Source organism: Bos taurus, chromosome 26, assembly GCF_002263795.3.
Source record: "Bos taurus isolate L1 Dominette 01449 registration number 42190680 breed Hereford chromosome 26, ARS-UCD2.0, whole genome shotgun sequence".
NCBI lineage: Eukaryota > Metazoa > Chordata > Mammalia > Artiodactyla > Bovidae > Bos > Bos taurus.
The window spans coordinates 20,874,014-20,894,423 of NC_037353.1; the positions used below are offsets into that span (position 1 = coordinate 20,874,014).

A 20,410-nucleotide genomic window follows, 5' to 3' on the forward strand; every position below is an offset into this window, starting at 1 on the left:
AAAGAGAGTGATATGCTAAGAGAGCCTTTAGTAAGATTACACTTTCAGCTATGGTCATCTATCAAGTGTCCTTGAACTTTTATCTAATCCCTATTTGTGAAACAATATAAAGAACCCTAAGGAGACCAGGGTTATAAGCTTTGTCAATAATTAGATGTTTATTCTTGGATAAACAAACTGGTTCCAAATAAGGAAAGGAGTAGTCAAGGGTGTATATCGTCACCCTGCTTATTTAACTTACATGCAGAGTATATCATGAAAAATGCTGGGCTGGATGAAGTACAAGCTGGAATCAAGATTGCTGGGAGAAATATCAATAACCTCAGATATGCAGATGACACCACCCTTATGGCACAAAGCGAAGAACTAAAAAGCCTCTTGATGGAAGTGACAGAGGAGAGTGAAAAAGTTGGCTTAAAACTCAACACTCAGAAAACTAAGATCATGGCATCCAGTCCCATCACTTCATGGCAAATAGATGGGGAAACAATGGAAACAGTGAGAGACTTTACTTTTTTGAGCTCCAAAATCACTGCAGATTGTGACTGCAGCCATGAAATTAAAAGACTCTTGCCCCTTGGAATAAAATTTATGACCAACCTAGACAGCATATTAAAAGCAGAGACATTATTTTGCCAACAAAGGTCCATCTAGTCAAAGCTATGGTTTTTCCAGTAGTCATATATGAATGTGAGAACTGGACTATAAAGAAAGCTGAGCGCCAAAGAACTGATGCTTTTGGAATGTGGTATTGGAGAAGACTCTTGAGAGTCCTTTGGACTGCAAGGAGATCCAACCAGCCCATCCTAACTCCTGAATAGTCACTGGAAGGACTGATGATGAAGCTGAAACTCCAATATTTTGGCCATCTGATGTGAAGAACTGACTCATTGGAAAAGACCCTGATGCTGGGAAAGATTGATGGTGGGAGGAGAAGGGGATGACAGAGGATGAGAAGGTTAGATGACGTCACTGACTCAATGGACATAAGTTTGAGTAAGCTCCAGGAGTTGGTGATGGACAGGGAAGCCAGGCATGCTGCAGTCCATGGGGTCGCAAAGAGTCCGACACGACTGAGTGACTGAACTGAACTCTTGGATAACCACTTATTCTCTCTGGGACTCAACCTACCCATTTATAAAATGAGGCAGTTGGCCCCAATGACATCCTTGACTGCTTCTTTCTTTTTTTTTTTTTTTGGTTTTAATTTTATTTTATTTTTAAACTTTACATAATTGTATTAGTTTTGCCAAACATCAAAATGAATCCACCACAGGTCTGCTTCTTTCTTAAAAATCCATGCTTCTGTTTTCCTCGAAACTCCTTTTCCTTTCCTGAAATACTGAATGTACTGTGATACATCTTTGGATTCTATACTAACAGAATTAACCTCTAGATTGTTAAATCTGATTTTCATGCAAAGTTTTTGTTCTTTTGTTCTGTTGCAGTAGCAGGAACAGCCCTGGCAGCTGCCATGCTGTCAAGTGTGTTTTATAGGGCCAAGATCAGGATGAGGACTAGGAGCTGACATATATATTCTTTGATCTTCACTAACTATAAGGAGGATATTGTATTATTTTTATTTTACTACAGATAAAGAATCTTTGAGACTTTGAAAAACCTCTCCAAGATCACAGAAACCAGTAGAAGGAAGGGCCATAATTTAAACCCAGATCTGTCTGACTTCATGGCACTAGACGAAGAGGAGTATCTCAAAAACATAGGAAAATGTTCATTTCCCTCAAATCGAGTAAGCAAACAAGCACACTCTATCATGGTCTAATTCACACTCTATCACTGCCAAGGTGAGTGTGCACACACTCCACCCCATGCACCACACAGCCATCCCCTCTCTGTCTTCAGTCCTGGCTTACTTTTACCCTGCCTGAGTGTTGACCCTCAACACCCAACTGAAACGAACACCCACACCAGCACAGTAACAGACTGTCCAGTACTTGTGACTCAGTCATCAGTCATCTAAAACCTCCTGCCTAAACCCAATAAAGATCGTGATTCTGTTCACAAACCAACAGGATGACATCATTTAGGAGGACAGCTTTGACTACGCATTATACAGAGTGACAGGGTAAAAGAGGGCACATGAGATGAGGAATTAGGACAGCTAGCTTCCAGAAGTTCCATTTTGGCTAATAACCAGTTTATAGCTATGCTTAATTTCTCTGGCTGTCAGATTTCTTATGTGTAAAATGAAGTTAATAATTTCTCTGCCACTTTAAATCTAAACTTCTATGATCTTACTTATTTCTAAGCAAAAGTGAAAAGTAAAGATTTATCTTTCCCTGTTATGGAAATGGAAAAGTTCCTCTTAGCAACTTCAAGTCTTCCATAAAGCATGATGAGAAACAGGCCTAGTAAGTCAACCAGGAGAATAAATAAAAGAGGATAAATTACAGGTGAGACGAATACTAGTTACATGAAGGTAAAAAGAAATGATCTGTGGATGAGTGAAGAGTGAATAGCTGGTTATAATCAAAGAGCTCCCTTCCCCCATCCTTACTCCCTCTCTCTTTTTCTAGGCTCTACTGCCTTTAGGACTTTAAAGATAGTTTGCATAAAAATGTAAACTGTCTCAGCTTTACCTCACTACAATGACCCAGAACTAATCAAAAGTTGTGAATGGATTGCTCTTCTCATGTGATAAATCTGTGTGCAAAGAAATGTGGCCCAAGGGGATGAGGAGAATACCTTTCCCATTTTTCTCAGTTCCAGTCCTACTGGTGAAATATAATCTTGTAGATAGTTATCCTCCCTTCCATAACAGTCACATTCCACAGATGCTTGTTTACTGAGGGCTTCCCTAGTGGCTCAGACAGTAAACAATCTGCCTGCAATTTGGGAGACCTGGGTTCAATCCCTGGGTTGGGAAGATGCCCTGGAGAAGGGAATGGCAAACCACTCCAGTATTCTTGCCTGGAGAATACTACAGACAGAGGAGCCTTGTGGGCTACAGTCCATGGGGTCGCAAAGGGTTGGACACAACTAAGCAACTAACACACACACAGAGGGTGGGTGATCAGCTACAATGTCCCTCTGTGGATAGAAATTCTGTGAGCATAACACTAGAAGTGAAGGTGGAGCAGCAGAATTTAGAGGATGAGAGAAGAGACACAAAGCATAGAAAAGGCAGAGGAACAAAAGGGAGGAGATAGCTTAAAAAAAAAAAAACCTAGTAAGAAAAGGTAATCACCCTAACTTTCCACAGTCTCTCTGTAACTGCCCACAAGGTTCCTCCAGCCTGATGATCAACTTCTCCTCACTTTCTAAGACTCTACCCCAATGACACTCTCTGATTCCCATAGTTCTTGCTATTTTTCAGAGCACCAGGCAAATATCCCTCTCATCTTACCTGTTACTTTATTATACTTGTTTATCTTTTATTACACCGAAAGCCTGAGGGCAAGGGTCACATCCAATCTCCAATACAGCTCTATACTGGGTCACACAGGAGGTACTCCCAGGCTTAATGAGTTGATATGGTCACATCCATTGGGCACAGGCTAGATTCTATCGAGGCAGAGGGCAGGAGAACTCACAGGTTAAAAGCACAGGGTGTGCTTTTTTTTTTTTAAACCCTGACTCTGCCACTTACTAGCTGTGTCATCTTGGGAAAGTTACTAAGCCTGTTTCTTCATCTTTTCATCATCATATCCACCATCCTACTTGCATCTATACCCATCTGTTCTGCCTTCCCTCTTGTTAGAATGGAAGAACTGTCTCTGCTCTGATCAAACAGGCCAATCTCTCTATTGGTTCACTGTTCCCACTCCCGCCTGACCCTCAAAGACTTTGTTTCGGCAATTAGCTACCGCCACCACCACGACCTCTTCAGTGTGCCCACTCTAACCACCAGTCTCATAAGCCTCTCAATGTTTCCCATCCTACAAACATCTGTTGGCTCCTCAGTCCAACGCTGCCTTCAGGTGCTACCCCATTTCTTTGCTTTCCTTTATAGCATACTTCCGCTTTGAAAGACTTCTGAGCAAGCAAATACTCAATGCTTCTATTTCCTTACCCCTCAGCCCACAATGTGGGAGACCTGGGCTGAAACCCCAGGTTGGGAAGATCCCCTGGAGAAGGAAATGGCAACCCACTCCAGTATTCTTGCCTGGGAAATCCCATGGACAGAGGAGCCTGGCAGGCTACAGTCCATGGGGTCACAAAGAGTCAGACACGACTGAGCGACTACCACACACAATAAGGCTTTTATCCCTTTGCTATCACTGTACTGAAACTGCTCTTGACAAGGTCATCCAATCCAATGGCATTCCTGGAACTCACCTCACTTGGCCTCCAAGTCGCTTTTGGACACAGTCACTTTCTCTTCCTTGAAGAGCTTCCTTCACTTGACTGCCTGCTCCTTTTCCTTTGCTGATTTATCTCCCTAGTCTTGCATATTTCTAAATAGTGGCTGCCCCAGGTCTTCTCCTTTGTACCCAACTACCTAGCATGGGCTTCCCAGGTGGCACTAGTGGTAAAGAGCCTGCTTGCCAATGCAGGAAACCTAAGAGACTTGGGTTCAATCCCTGGGTGGGGAAGATCCCCTGGAGGTAGGGCATGGCAACCCACTCCAGTATTTTCGCCTGGAGAATCCCATGGAGAGAGGAGCCTGGTGGGCTACAGTCCATAGGGTCACAAAGAGCTGGACACAAACATGCCCCACACCTAGCACACAGCAGGAACTCAAGGAATTCCTAGACTAGGAATGTGGTTTCCAATTCTTAGTTCAGCTGCCTTTCAGCCTAAGGGTTAATTAGGAGGAGTTGTAAAGAAGATCCTATCTATCATTAAGGTTAAAAAAAACTCAAGGGATATCAATACAGCTGCAGCCTCCAGCTATGTGGGAAGAGAAGACCTGGAAATGAAGAAGACAGATATCTAAGATTAAAAAGTAAATTCCCCAGTAAAGGAAGAGACTATGAACTAATTAAAAGACAATTGACTGGGACAGAGGAAGAAAGACACAGAGAGAAAAAGAATCTGGGAGTACTGTAAAAAATAAAAAACAAAGACTAGAATATAGGAAAACAAGAGTGTTAAAAAGAGTGTAAACCTTATGATGAACTTAAAGATGAGTTAGGCGAAGGTTACAAATCTTGGGGATGTTACTAGTATGAATGGGTCAACATTTTGAAAACTTAAGTAACTTCATGATAAGCTAGCAGTCAAAAGTATATCTGTGAGGAAGGATTAAATATTTATATATATACATACATATATGCTCTTAAATTCATAGATACATGTAATTTAACAAATAGTTTTCAACAGATAAGAGTACTAAAAAACATTTGGCATAAATTTTTTTAATTAATTTATTTTTAATATAAATTCAGTTCTTTTAACTGGAGGCTAATTACTTTACAATATTGTAGTGGTTTTGCCATACATTGACATGAATCCGCCACGGGTGTACATGTGTTCCCCATCCTGAACTGGTGATTCATTTCACATATGATAATATACATGTTTTTAATAATAGCCAGGACATGGAAGCAACCTAGATGTCCATCAGCAGACGAATGGACAAGAAAGCTGTGGTACATATACACAATGGAATATTAGTCAGCAATTAAAAAAATACATTTAAATCAGTTCTAATGAGGTGGATGAAATTGGAGCCTATTATACAGAGTGAAGTAAGCCAGAAAGAAAAACACCAGTACAGTATACTAACGCATATATATGGACTTTAGAAAGATGGTAATGATAACCCTACATGCGAGACAGCAAAAGAGACACAGATGTATAGAACAGTCTTTTGGACTCTGGGAGAGGGCGAGAGTGGGATGATCTGGGAGAATGGCATTGAAACATGTATATTATCATATGTGGCATAAACTATTTTGGAATTAAGTTGTCAAGAGTCAGTCGGGATCCCTCCACCTTGAGCACTTACAGATCTGAGTTTTCCAAGTGTTGTTCACTACCACCCACTCTCAGATGTCACCGTCACTCCTTAAGTCTCAACACGCTGGCAATACAGGCTGGCACAGCAAGGAAGCACATACAGCTGCACAATGAAACCCGCCTAGATCTGGGCCCCAGCTCTCTCACTTACCAGCTGTGAGACTGGGCAAACCTCAGTTTTCTCTTTATCAGATGTGGACAAGTCTGGGAACTGGAAAAGTATATAAAAGCACCTTGTACATTGTTCAACAAAGAATAAGCACTCAATTAATTTTAATTTCTGTCACCATTCAGCTCCTATCACCAGTTCCAATGACACCATTTCAGTTCCTATCTTCCAGACCGCTCACTCCCTCTTCTCTTTTTCTCTATCTATACTTTTTTCTTTAATCTCATTAAATATTATGGCTTTAAATAATGTGTATGTGCTAACAGAATTGCTCAAAATTCTCCAAGCCAGGCTTCAGCAATACGTAAACTGTGAACTTCTAGATGTTCAAGCTGGTTTTAGAAAAGGCAGAGGAACACCAAAGATCAAACTGCCAACATCTGCTGGATCATCAAAAAAGCAAGAGCGTTCCAGAAAAAACGTGTATTTCTGCTTTACTGACTATGCCAAAGCCTTTGACTGTGTGGATCACAATAAACTGTGGAAATTCTTCAAGAGATGGGAATACCAGAACACCTGACCTGCCTCTTGAGAAACCTATATGCAGGTCAGGAAGCAACAGTTAGAACTGCACATGGAACAACAGACTGGTTCCAAATAGGAAAAGGAGTACGTCAAGGCTGTATATTGTCACCCTGATTATTTAACTTCTATGCAGAGTACATCATGAGAAACATTGGGCTGGGAGAAGCACAAGCTGGAATCAAGATTGCCGGGAGAAATATCAATAACCTCAGATATGCAGATGACACCACACTTATGGCAGAAAGAGAAGAGGAACTAAAAACCCTCTTGATGAAAGTGAAAGAGGAGTGAAAAAGTTGGCTTATTTAGAAAACTAAGATCATGGCATCTGGTTCCACTCAGTTCAGTTCAGTCACGTTCGACTCCTTGCGACCCCATGAATCGCAGCATGCCAGGCCTCCCTGTCCATCACCAACTCCTGGAGTACACCCAGACTCACATCCATCGAGTCAGTGATGCCATCCAGCCATCTCATCCTCTGTCGTCCCCTTCTCCTCCTGTCCCCAATCCCTTCCAGCATCAGAGTCTTTTCCAATGAGTCAACTCTTTACATGAGGTGGCCAAAGTTCTGGAGTTTCAGCTTTAGCATCATTCCTTCCAAAGAAATCCCAGGGCTGATCTCCTTCAGAATGGACTGGTTGGATCCCCTTGCAGTTCAAAGGACTCTCAAGAGTCTTCTCCAACACCACAGTTCAAAAGCATCAATTCTTCAGCGCTCAGCCTTCTTCACAGTCCAACTCTCACATCCACACATGACCACAGGAAAAACCACAGCCTTTACTAGACGGACCTTTGTTGGCAAAGTAATGTCTCTGCTTTTCAATATGCTATCTAGGTTGGTCATAACTTTCCTTCCAAAGAGTAACTGTCTTTTAATTTCATGGCGGCAGTCACCATCTGCAGTGATTTTGGAGCCCAGAAAAATAAAGTCTGACACTGTTTCCACTGTTTCCCCATCTATTTCCCATGAAGTGATGGGACCGGATGCCAATGATCCTCGTTTTCTCAATGTTGAGCTTTAAGCCAACTTTTTCACTCTCCTCTTTCACTTTCATCAAGAGGCTTTTTAGTTCCTCTTCACTTTCTGCCATAAAATTTGGTAATTTTTCCTTATTACCAAATTCAGACTTAAATTGAAGAAAGTAGGGAAAACCACTAGACCATTCAGGTATGACTTAAATCAAATCCCTTATGATTATACAGTGGAAGTGAGAAATAGATTTAAGGGCCTAGATTTGATAGATAGAGTGCCTGATGAATTATGGACTGAGGTTCATGACATTGCACAGGAAGACAGGGATCAAGATCATCCCCATGGAAAAGAAATGCAAAAAAGCAAAATGGCTGTCTGGGGAGGCCTTACAAATAGCTGTGAAAAGAAGAGAAGTGAAAAGCAAAGGAGAAAAGGAAAGATATAAGCATCTGAATGCAGAGTTCCAAAGAATAGCAGGAAGAGATAAGAAAGCCTTCCTCAGCGATCAATGCAAAGAAATAGAGGAAAACAACAGAATGGGAAAGACTAGAGATCTCTTCAAGAAAATTAGAGATACCAAAGGGACATTTCATGCACAGATGGGCTCGATAAAGGACAGAAATGGTATGGACCTAACAGAAGCAGAAGATATTAAGAAGAGGTGGCAAGAATACACAGAAGAACTGTACAAAAAAGATCTTCAAGACCAAGATAATCACGATGGTGTGATCACTCACCTAGAGCCAGACATCCTGGAATGTGAAGTCAAGTGGGCCTTAGAAAACATCACTACGAACAAAGCTAGTGGAGGTGATGGAATTCCAGTTGAGCTATTTCAAATCCTGAAAGATGAGGCCGTGAAAGTGCTGCACTCCATATGCCAGCAAGTTTGGAAAACTCAGCAGTGGCCACAGGACTGGAAAAGGTCAGTTTTCATTCCAATCCCAAAGAAAGGCAATGCCAAAGAATGCTCAAACTACCGCACAATTGCACTCATCTCACATGCTAGTAAAGTAATGCTCAAAATTCTCCAAGCCAGGCTTCAGCAATATGTGAACCGTGAACTTCCTGATGTTCAAGCTGGTTTTAGAAAAGGCACAGGAACCAGAGATCAAATTGCCAACATCCGCTGGATCATGGAAAAAGCAAGGGAGTTCCAGAAAAACATCTATTTCTGCTTTATTGACTATGCCAAAGCCTTTGACTGTGTGGATCACAATAAACTGTGGAAAATTCTGAAAGAGATGGGAATACCAGACCACCTGACCTGCCTCTTGAGAAATCTGTATGCAGGTCAGGAAGCAACAGTTAGAACTGGACATGGAACAACAGACTGGTTCCAAATAGGAAAAGGAGCACGTCAAGGCTGTATACTGTCACCCTGGTTCCATTACTTCATGGCAAAAAGATGGGGAAACAGTGGAAACAGTGTCAGACTTTATTTTTCGGGGCTCCAAAATCATTGCAGATGATGACTGCAGCCATGAAATTAAAAGACACTTACTCCTTGGAAGGAAAGTTATGACCAACCTAGACAGCATATTCAAAAGCAGAGACATCACTTTGTCAACAAAGGTCCGTCTAGTCAAGGCTATGGTTTTTCCAGTGGTCATGTATGGCTGCGAGATTTGGACTATAAAGTAAGCTGAGCACCGAAGAATTGATGTTTTTGAACTGTGGTGTTGGAGAAGACTCTTGAGAGTTCCTTGGACTGCAAGGTGATCCAACCAGTCCATCCTAAAGGAGATCAGTCCTGGGTGATCATTGGAAGGACTGATGTTGAAGCTGAAACTCCAATACTTTGGCCATCTCATGCAAAGAGTTGACTTATTTGAAAAGACCCTGATGCTGGGAAAGATTGAGGGCAGGAAGAGAAGGGGATGACAGAGGAGATGGCTGGATGGCATCACTGACTCAATGGACATGGGTTTGAGTAGACTCCAGCAGTTGGTGATGGACTGGGAGGTCAAGGGTGCTGGGGTTCATGCGGTTGCCAAGAGTTGGATATGACTTAGCGACTGCACTGAAGAGAATTTATGTCTATGTGCTCTCAAAATTGGTCCCAAATTTATGTCCCCAGGCTTAACTCCTCTGAACTCTGGCCTCTACATCAAATTGTGCAGTTGACCTCTGCCCTGTCCCACCTCCCCCACCAACCAGAGTCTCCTGTACTCTTCACCATTAATTGAGAAATTACTGGCAACTCCAGTCCTTCCAGTTGCTCAGCGTCAGCGTTGTTCTCATTTCGTTCACCTCATATCCAATCCACTAGCAACTCCTACTGGCTCCAACTCAAATATACCTTATATCAATATATGATGCTCAAAATAACTGAGCACTTTCCCTCATCCCCACTCTACCATCCTGGCCCAAGCTACATCATCTCTTGCCTAGATCGTAGCCTCCTAAGTGGTCTCTCTGCTTCTGCCCTTGTATCTCTGCTGCTGCTGCTGCTAAGTCGCTTCAGTCATGTCCGACTCTGTGCGACCCCAGAGACGGCAGCCCACCAGGCTCCCCCGTCCCTGGGATTTTCCAGGCAAGAACACTGGAGTGGGTTGCCATTTCCTTCTCCAATGCATGAAAGTGAAAAGTGAAGTGAAGTCGCTCAGTCGTGTCCGACTCCTAGCGACCCCGTGGACTGCAGCCTACCAGGCTCCTCCGTCCATGGGATTTTCCAGGCAAGAGTACTGGAGTGGGGTGCCGCTGCCTTCCCCGATCTTGTATCTCTATCTACTGTCTATTTTCAACACCGCAGCCAAAGTGACTCTATCAAGTTCTAAGTCACATCATGTTGTTCCCCTGCTCAGAACCTTCCTGGGGCTTCTCCACTTTGAATGATGGACTTACAAAGCCCGCACGTTTATAAACTGGCCTCCTTGCTATTCCTCAAACACCAGGCATATTCTCATACTTGCAATTCTAGCTGCCTGAAAAAAAAACCCTAACCCCAAAATGGCTTGGCTGAATCTCTAAAATCTTTCAGATATTCATTCAAAGCCTTAAGGCATTACCTTAAGGGGAGATATTTAGGAGCAAGATTCCAGATGCCGAAGAGGCTAACTCTACAAATTACCATCCATTGCACTGACTTAGATAAACAGGGTCATGGCCGATACGGAAAGTAACTACAGCTATGATTCAAAGGCAGCTAGACAGACAGAAAGGATAATAAACACAGGTCAGTACCAGTATGATCACTAGAGTTTCAAAGATACACAAATATGAATGATACTACTATATCTTTTTTTATTAATTAGTGTATATCCAGTGCCGGATCACAGTATGTGCTCAAGAAATACTTAATGAGTAAAAAAGTCACTTTTCCTTGAGATTTTCCCTGATTCTATAGGTTCTTTTACCTTCTAATAATACACATATTTTTACTTATTGTCTTCCCAAGGGGGCAGAGATTGCTGCTGTAACTCTAGAACCCTGACTGGAATACAGTGGAAGCTCAACCATATTTATTGAATAAATTACTGTCCTAGAGTCCTTCCTGGAGAAAGCAATGGCACCCCACTACAGTACTCTTCCCTGGAAAATCCCATGGACAGAGGAGCCTGGTGGGCTGCAGTCCATGGGGTCGCTAAGAGTCAGACATGACTGAGCGACTTCACTTTCACTTTCATGCATTGGAGAAGGAAATGGCAACCCACTCCAGTGTTCTTGCCTGGAGAATCCCAGGGACGGGGGAGCCTGGTGGGCTGCCATCTATGGGGTCCCACAGAGTCGGACACAACTGAAGCGACTTAGAGTTCTTCCTCTTTGGGGTCTTGCTGCTGAATGCATCTGATAAAGTAAACACAGGAGTCCCCACACTCAGGTAACTAGCCAGGGGCAGCAGGAATGCTTTTGGCTGCGCAGGAGGCGGGTCCTTTCACTAAGTGCTGCAAAGCCTGGATGAAATCTAAAACCCTGGAGCTTTTACAGCTTTTCCACCCCTCTTCCTGGAGCTGAGGGTGAGGAAATGTTCACAAACCTACACTACAAACTGCAAGAAACAGGGATTCACAGGCTAATTATAACTAAATTAACCATTTCCAGCTATATATCTTGACAGACATTAAACCATCTATCCTAAGAGGAAAACTAGCTTCTGTCCTGAATCACAGACCCCAAACGGCTTCTGACTATGGTTGCTGTTTCATACCAAGAAAAAAATCCATTTTAAGTAACTGAGCTAATTTTTACTGAACCAACACCCTAAACTAGATGTTACACAAGCTGAGGATACTATTTGTTTGTATTTTTAATTATTAGAAAGAAAAATCATTATTTATTTTACAAAAACATTTATATCTTGAAAGACTACAAAATGCCTTAGCTTTAAAACTCTATTTATCTTTTACTAGTTTAAGAATTCTTACAACTGAGGCATTCCAAGAAGTCTTCAGAATAATAAATTGCTTCTATACGTAGAAAAACTATACTTTTAAGTTTTTAAAAATCTGTCTGGACTATTACGTATCACTTCAGTGTACAGAGATTATTATTCCATATCGATCATTCTCTAAACCTAATGACTCTCTGTAGTGGATATTAAATCTCACCCAGTATCTTGCTGAAAACATTACTTTTCTGAAAAACATATTCTGACTTAATGTGTGAGATGTGTGCATGCTCAGTCGTGTCCGACTCTCTGCGACCCCATGGACTGCAGCCCATCAGGAACCTCTGCCCATGGAATTTTCCAGGCAAGAATACTGGAGTGGTTTGCCATTTCCTCCTCTAGGGGTTCTTCCCAACCCAGGGATCCAATCCGCATCTCCTTCGTCTCCTGCATTGGCAGGCAGATTCTTGACCACTAGCGCCACCTGTGAAGGACAGGGAAGCCTAGTGTGCTGCAGGACGTGGGGTCACAGAGAGTCAGATATGACTGAGTGACTCAACAACAACAAAGCACTACCTATGCAACAGTCATTTAAAATTCAAATTAAAAATCACCCCGAGTGTATTGAGTGGCGTAGGGGACAGGGTCGCCCCCGGGTCCACGATGCAGCTCCCGGATGAGGCCGCAGTATTTTCCTTATATGATCGGGCCCCATGGCTGACGGCGCCGCTGGCCCGGAGCCTGAGAGGATTATGAAAATGTGTCAGGAGAAATGGGGCCAGGGACCCGGGGGCTGGGAGGTTAGGGGGAGGCAGTTAGGCTAAGATTTGGGTGACGTTAGGGTGGTCCCTGCAAGCCCTGGTCGATGATGACGTGACCACTGCGCAATCTGAGTTCTGGGAACTAGGTGATGGAGCGTGTTCTGAGAATGGACTGAGACCGGAAAAAAAAAAAAAAAAATCACCCCGAGAGTCTCTGCTCAACCTTCCTCTTAGCATTACCTTAAAGGGAAAAGTTTAGGAGCAAGATTCCAAATGGAAGAAGCTAACTCTACAAATTATCATCCACTGCACTGATTTAGATAAACAGGGTCATGGCCCACATGAAAAGTAACTACAGCCATGATTCAAAGGCAGGTAGAGAGACAGACAGTGTGATAAACACAGGTTAATATCAGTATGCTCACTAGAGTCTCAAAGATACACAAATATGAATGATACTACTATATCCTTTTCATTGATCAGTGTATAGCCAGTGCCTGGTTCATAGTATGTGCTCAAGAAATACTTGCTGAGTAAAGAAATGAATGTACAGCCCTGACAAATTCAAGCATGCGAACCTCTCCTAGAGGTAGAAAAGAACTATGATATGTTAAAATGAGATTCTCTCAAGGCTACAGGATGTAGTCCTAATCAATGTTTCTAAAAGAAACATATACAGGGAAATCTGAAATTTTGGACTAACCCTGAGTATTTCTACTGCTTCAGAAGCCAAACTATCAGATTTGAAGGTACCCTTTTTTGTTGCTGTTGTTCTATTTTGGTTTTCTTCTGACCATGACACATGGCTTGTGGATCTCGGTTCCTTGACCAGGGATTGAACCTGGGCAACAGCAGTGAAAGCCCAGAATCCTAACCACTAAGCCACCAAGGAACTCTTGGTACTGTGTTTTAGATGTGGACTTTAATTATTAATTAGCAACTCACTTGACCAGAACCTCCTGGAAAGCAGACAACATCTATGTTTGTTATTATGTACCTTGTCCTTAACACAGTGCCTGGCACCAACATTTGCTGAATGAATAAGTGACTGAACTGACACCATCCTGAAGTCCACTATAACATGTCATTCCTCAATACACTACACTCACAAATATGCCTCCTAATGTTCTACCCTGTATATATCCAACTAAATGCAGAGTTCCAGACAATAGCAAGGAGAGATAAGAAAGCCTTCTTAAGTGAACAATGCAAAGAAAGAGAGGAAAACAATAGATGGGAAAGACTAGAGATGTCCTCAAGAAAACTGGAGATACCAAGGGAACATTTCATGTAAAGATGGGCATAATAAAGGACAGACAGGGCAAGGACCTAACAGAAGCAGAAGAGATTAAGAAGAGGTGGCAAGAATACACAGAAGAATTGTACAAAAAAGGTCTTAATGACCTGGATAACCAGAATGGTGTGGTCACTCACCTAGAGCCAGACATCCTGGAATGTGAAGTCAAGTGGGCCATAGGAAGCATTACTATGAACAAAGCTAGTGGAGGTGATGGAATTCCAGTTGAGCTATTCCAAATCCTAAATGATGATGCTGTTAAAGTCCTGCCCTCAATATGTCAGCAAATTTGGAAAACTTAGCAGTTGGTCACAGGTTTGGAAAAGGTCAGTTTTCATTCCAATCCCAAAGAAGGACAACGCCAAAGAATGTTCAAACTACTGCAAAATTTAACTGATTTCACATGCTAGCAAGGTAGTGCTCAAAACCCTTCAAGCTAGGCTTCACTAGTATGTGAACCAAGGACTTTCAGATGTTCAAGTTGCTTTTAGAAAAGGCAGAGGAACCAGAGATCAAATTGCCAACATCCAATGGATCATAAAAAAAAAAAAAAAAAAGCAAGAGAAATCCAGAAAAACATCTACTTCTGCTGCACTAAGCTGAAGCTTTTGACTGTGAGATCACAACAAACTGTGGAAACTTCTGAAAGATGGGAATACCAGACCACTCTACCTGCCTCCTGAGAAATCTGTATGCAGGTCAAGAAGCAACAGTTAGAACTGGACATGGAAAAACAGACTGGTTCAAAATTGGGAAAGGAGTACATCAAGGCTATATATTGTCACCCTGCTTATGTAACTTCTATGCAGAGTACATCATGTGAAATGCCTGCCTGAATGAATCACAAGTTGGAATCAAGATTGCTGAGAGAAATATGAAGATGATACTACCCTAATGGCAGAAAGGAGAAGGCAATGGCACCCCACTCCAGTACTCTTGCCTGGAAAATCCCATGGATGGAGGAGCCTGGTAGGCTGCAGTCCATGGGGTCGCGAAGAGTCGGACAGGACTGAGCGACTTCACTTTCCCTTTTCACTTTTATGCATTGGAGAAGGAAATGGCAACCCACTCCAGTGCTCTTGCCTGGAGAATCCCAGGGACGGTGGAGCCTGGTTGGTGGGCTGCCGTCTCTGGGGTCGCACAGAGTCAGACATGACTGAAGTGACTTAGCAATGGCAGAAAGCAAAGAGGAACTAAAGAGCCTTTTGATGAAGGTGAAAGAGGACAGTGAAAAAGCTGGTCTAACACTCAACATTCCCAAAACTGAGATCATGGTATCTGGTCTCTCACTTCATGGCAAATAGATGGGGAAAAAGTGGAAACAGTGAGAGACTTTATCTTCTTGGGCTCCAAAATCACTGCAGACAGTGACTGCAGCCATGAAATTAAAGAACACTTTGCTCCTTGGAAGAAAAGCTATGACAAAACTAGACAGCATATTAAAAAGCAGAGACATCACTTTGGTGACAAAGGTTCATATAGCTATGGTTTTTCCAGTAGTCATGTACGGATGTGAGAGTTCAACCATAAAGAAGGCTGAGGGCAGAAGAACTGATGCTTTTGAACTGTGCTGCTGGAGAAGACTCTTGAGAGTCCTTTGGACTGCAAGGAGATCAAATGAGTTGATCCTAAAGGAAATCACTCCTGAATATTCACTGGAAGGACTGATGCTGAAGCTAGGGTTCCAATACTTTGGTCACCTGATGGGAAGTACTGACTCATCTAAAAAGACCTTGATGATGGGAAAGATTGAGGGCAGGAGGAGAAGGGGATAACAGAGGATGAGATGGTTGAACAGCATCACTGACTCAATGGACATGACTTTGAGCAAACTCCCAAGAGACAGTGAAGGACAGGGAAGTCTGGCATGCTACAGTCCACGGGGTCACAAATAGTCAGACACAACTTAGTGACTGAACAACAACAACCAATGTCAAGTTGCTTTCACAACACAGAAAATGTCACGTTCGACTCTTCTGCGACCCCAAAGACTGTAGCCTGCCAGGTTTCTCTGTCCAAAGGATTTTCCAGGCAAGAATAGTGGAGTGGGTTGCATTTCCCTCTCCAAGGGATATTCCAGACCCATGGATCAAACATCTCCTATACTGCAGGTGGATTCTTTATCGCTGAGCTACCAGGGAAGCCCACAAGCAGAAATACTGAACACAGAGTGAAGATTAAGGTTGCCCAGGACAAGAGTACAAAGAAAAGTGATCAGGATCTATCAGTTAGTACTGTTTGTAGCCGTTGCTATGCTATGAATGTATTTATAAAGCTTGTGTGTTTCAGTGGCCCTGTGTGCTAACAATGAGTCACTCTTGCAATTAAAATAAATATTAATAAGCTTATTTGCACAGTATATTTTCTATAAGCCTTGTAAGTGATGGTCCAAGAAATATAAAATTTTAGAAGCAAAATTAAGTCCTTAAATTGGCAAGTCTGACTCATGATTCTGTGCCGTGTTAAATCTTGCTCAGAGGCAAACATTCTATTATTTTGTTGTTGTTTAGTCGCTAAGCAATGCCCAACTCTTCTGCAACCTTGTGGACAGTAGCCTGCCAGGCTCCTCTGTCCATGGGATTTTCCAGCTAAGAATACTGGAGTGGGTTGCCATTTCCTGCTCCAGGGGATCTTCCTGACCCAGGGATCAAACCTGCGTCTCCTGCATTGGCAGGTGGATTCTTTACCACAGGGCCACCAAGGAAGCCCTCTATTATTTTAATACTAGCCAAATACGTTTGCTAAGTTTTTCCCAGTGCTTGTATTTGCTACAGATTGTAGTTCATTTAAGTATTTTTAACTATAGTTCAAGTATTTTAACAAAAGAAATGCAGAGGAGATGCAAATATTAGTACTGAACTATTATGCAGTATGTTTCTGCTGTTGTTTAGTGGCTAAGTCGTGTCCAACTCTTTGTGACCACATGGACTGTAGCACGCCAGGCTCCTCTGTCCTTCACTATCTCCTGAAGTTTGCTCAAATTCTCATCTAGTGAGTCAGTGATGCCATCAGAAGGCAGACAGAATGAAAACCACAATCACAGAAAACTAATCAAACTGATGACATGGACCACAGCCTTTCTAACTCAAGCCATGAGCCATGAGTGTAGGGCCACCCAAGACAGACGGGTCTTGGTGGAGAGTTCTGACACAACGTGGTTCACTGAAGAAGGGAATGGCAAACCACTTTAGTATTCTTGCCTTGAGAACCCCATGAACAGTATGAAAAGGCAAAAAAATAATAAAACCACAATCACAGAAAACTAATCAAACTGATCACATGGACCACAGCCTTGTCTAACTCAAGCCACGAGCCATGAGTATAGGGCCACCCAAGACAGATGGGTCATGGTGGAGAGTTCTGACACAACGCGGTCCGCTGGAGAAGGGAATAACAAACCACTTCAGTATTTTTGCCTTGAGAACCCCATGAACAGTATGAAAAGGCAAAAAGATAGGACACTGAAAGATGAACTCCCCAGGTTGGTAGGTGCCCGATATGCTACTGGAGATCAGTGGAGAAATAACTCCAGAAAGAATGAAGAGACAGAGCCAAAGCAAAAACAGCATCCAGTTGTGGATGTGACTGGTGATGGAAGTAAAGTCTGATGCTGTAAAGATGCAAATAACTGAATCATTGGAAAAGATCCTGATGCTGGGAAAGATTGAAGGCAGAAGGAAAAGTGGACAACAGAGAATGAGATGGTTGGATGGCATCACTGACTCAATGGACATGAGTTTGAGCAAGCTCGGGAGTTGGTGATGGACAGGGAAGCCTGGTGTGCTGCAGTCCATGGGGTCACAAAGAGTCGGACATGACTGAGCAACTGAACTGACTAACTGATGCTATCTAACCATCTCATTCTCTCCCACCCCCTTCTTCTTTTGCCTTCAATCCTTCCCAGCATCAGGGTCTTTCCAATGAAATTAATATGCTGTACACTATTTCAATAAAATTTTTTTTAAGATGTGAATATTGTCACAAACTTATTGTCTAAAATTTGAATTAGCAAAACAACATTGCTTTCAATGGCGAAGTCAAAATCATAGCAAGCAGACAGAATGTTTTAATTGTTAATAAATAGAAAGAATAGGGATTTCCTTGGCAGCCCAGTCGTTAAGATTTTACCTTCCAACGCAGGGGGTGTGGATTCGATCCCTGGTAGCAGAGCTAAGATCCCACACACCTTTTGGCCAACAATCCCCAAAACATAAAATAGAAGCAATATTATAACAAATCCAATAAAGTCTTTAAAAATGGTGCACATCTCTGAAGAAAGAAAGAATGTATATATGAATAACTGAATCATTTTACTGTACAGCAGGAATTAAAACACTGCAAATCAACTGTTGATTTCCTTACAAATGATAGTCAAATAGGAAAGAAAACAAAAGTGAGGGTACTACAAATTGTAATACAACTTCATTGCTTTACCAGGTCGCTGCATTGAACACAAAGCCAATAATTTTAGCATCAAACTGGAAGCACTGGAAAGCTTGAAGATAGAGCTTTACTTCCTTCAATGTTCATTTATGTTTTCTAAAATGTGAAAATTCTTGTGGTGACTCATGACCTCTGCCTTTTCGATGATCTTCAGTTTGAATATAATGATAGAAGTACTATGACCTCTAAAAATATTACTCCTCCTGCTTTTTAAAATAAAAAAAAAATAAAGCATTATCAAATTAAAAAAAATAAATACAAATAGTTGCTAGAAAATAAAAAAGAAAACCTGTCTGTACAAAAAAAAAAAAACAGAGTACGAGCTTATGCAAAGCAACATGTGCCCTAGTGGCCCCACCGAAGACGCTTTTGGATACACTCAACAATTCAACCAACATCAACAGAAACTTTCTATGTCTGAGACATCAGTCACAAAACAAAGACCAATACCATCAGCCATCAGATAGGGTAACTAATGCTTGTGTATTTAAAATTTTGTTTTAAAAATCACTTTTAAATATTAAATATCTGTGGTATCATTTTATAGTTTTTAAACTTTTTATTTAACATTTATTTTGTTAATATTCCCTTCTTTTAATATTTTATATTATCAGATACCTATTATATTAATTTTCTAATTCTGATAAATATCAATATTTTATGATTATGTAAGATATTAGGGTTAGGGGAAGCTGAGTGAAAGCATAGGGGAGCTCTACTATTTTTGCAACTTCTTTACAAATCCAAAATTAATGTAAAAAGTAAAAAATATTTCAAAGTTTATTATCAGCTAGAGAATAATTTTACATGTTATTAAGATACATAATCTAATATTTTGGTTCATAATAACACATGCATTTATTTCATATATATATACACATAAAATCTCTGAAACTTTTAGTATAATCCTAACAGAAAAACTGTTCACTATTAATTTTTACAGTTATCACTATTATTAACAAAATATAAAGAGCCTTTAAGAAAATACAGAATAATTTATAACTTTAGGAATTACCAGGAATTCCAATTTCTTGTTTCAGAACCTCACAATTACTATCCTTCAGGAATTTGGAAACACTGGCTGACCACAAGCAACTGACAGAAATAAATGCAAATCCTCTCTGGAGTCATGTCTTAATTCATCTCAGATCTTGATATTTTCCAAACACTATGACTAGCACACAGAAAAAGATAACCAGACACATGATGAGTGTAGACCACATGAATGAGAACCATGTGACATTAAAAACACTCCCAGTAAGACTTAATACCTTGAAATTATCATCAGTTCAGTTCAGTCACTCAGTCATGTCCAACTCTGCGACCCCATGGACCGCAGCATGCCAGGCCTCCCTGTCCATCACCAACTCCTGGAGTTTACTCAAGGAGTTTACATGAGTTTACTCAAACTCATGTCCATTGAGTTGGTGATGCCATCCAATCATCTCATCTTCTGTCATCCCCCACAGACTATAAAACAACTATCCTTACCATATGTAAAGAAAATAAAAACTGAGCTGAAAGATACCTGCAGGAACAGAAAACTATAAAAGGTAACACATCAGATTTGGGGGGAAAAAAAAAATAGAGCTTCTAGTAAATGAGTCCTCATGACTTCCTAATTCCAGAGTCTTAAGAAGGAGCCATATGAAGAATAGTATAAAGGCTATATACATTTATGTGTGAGCTCTCATGGAAATCCATACACCATCCTATACTTAAACTGAATCCATTCAGTGCATTCCCTGTTGGTCTAACTAGACTCACACTGATACCCAAAAAATGGAGTTGAATGTAAACAAAAGAGTCATGTATATTCTGCTCTAAAACCACCAAGCACAAACCAGAGCCCCCAAGTGACTACAGTTCAAATAAATAAAGTCATACTCCTTCTTCCTATACTTAAGTCTTGCAATTAGAAGTGTTTCTTAAATATAGTTTTTCTAATTTCTCAAACTCCTATTAAATACCTACCATACCGTACGCA

General features: G+C 41.4%; 1 protein-coding gene and 2 non-coding genes across 6 annotated transcripts in view; 2 read left to right on the forward strand and 1 right to left on the reverse strand.

Annotated features, from left to right (window-relative positions):
* Window positions 1-20,410, reverse strand: part of DNMBP (dynamin binding protein) — a 117,269-nt gene that overhangs the window by 48,967 nt on the left and 47,892 nt on the right. The window lies entirely within an intron of this gene.
* On the forward strand, window positions 12,572-12,714 carry LOC112444561 (small Cajal body-specific RNA 17). Its single transcript, XR_003032913.1, has one exon. It is a non-coding gene; the product is annotated as a small Cajal body-specific RNA 17 (non-coding RNA).
* LOC112444557 (small Cajal body-specific RNA 18) lies at window positions 12,782-12,864 on the forward strand. Its single transcript, XR_003032908.1, has one exon. It is a non-coding gene; the product is annotated as a small Cajal body-specific RNA 18 (non-coding RNA).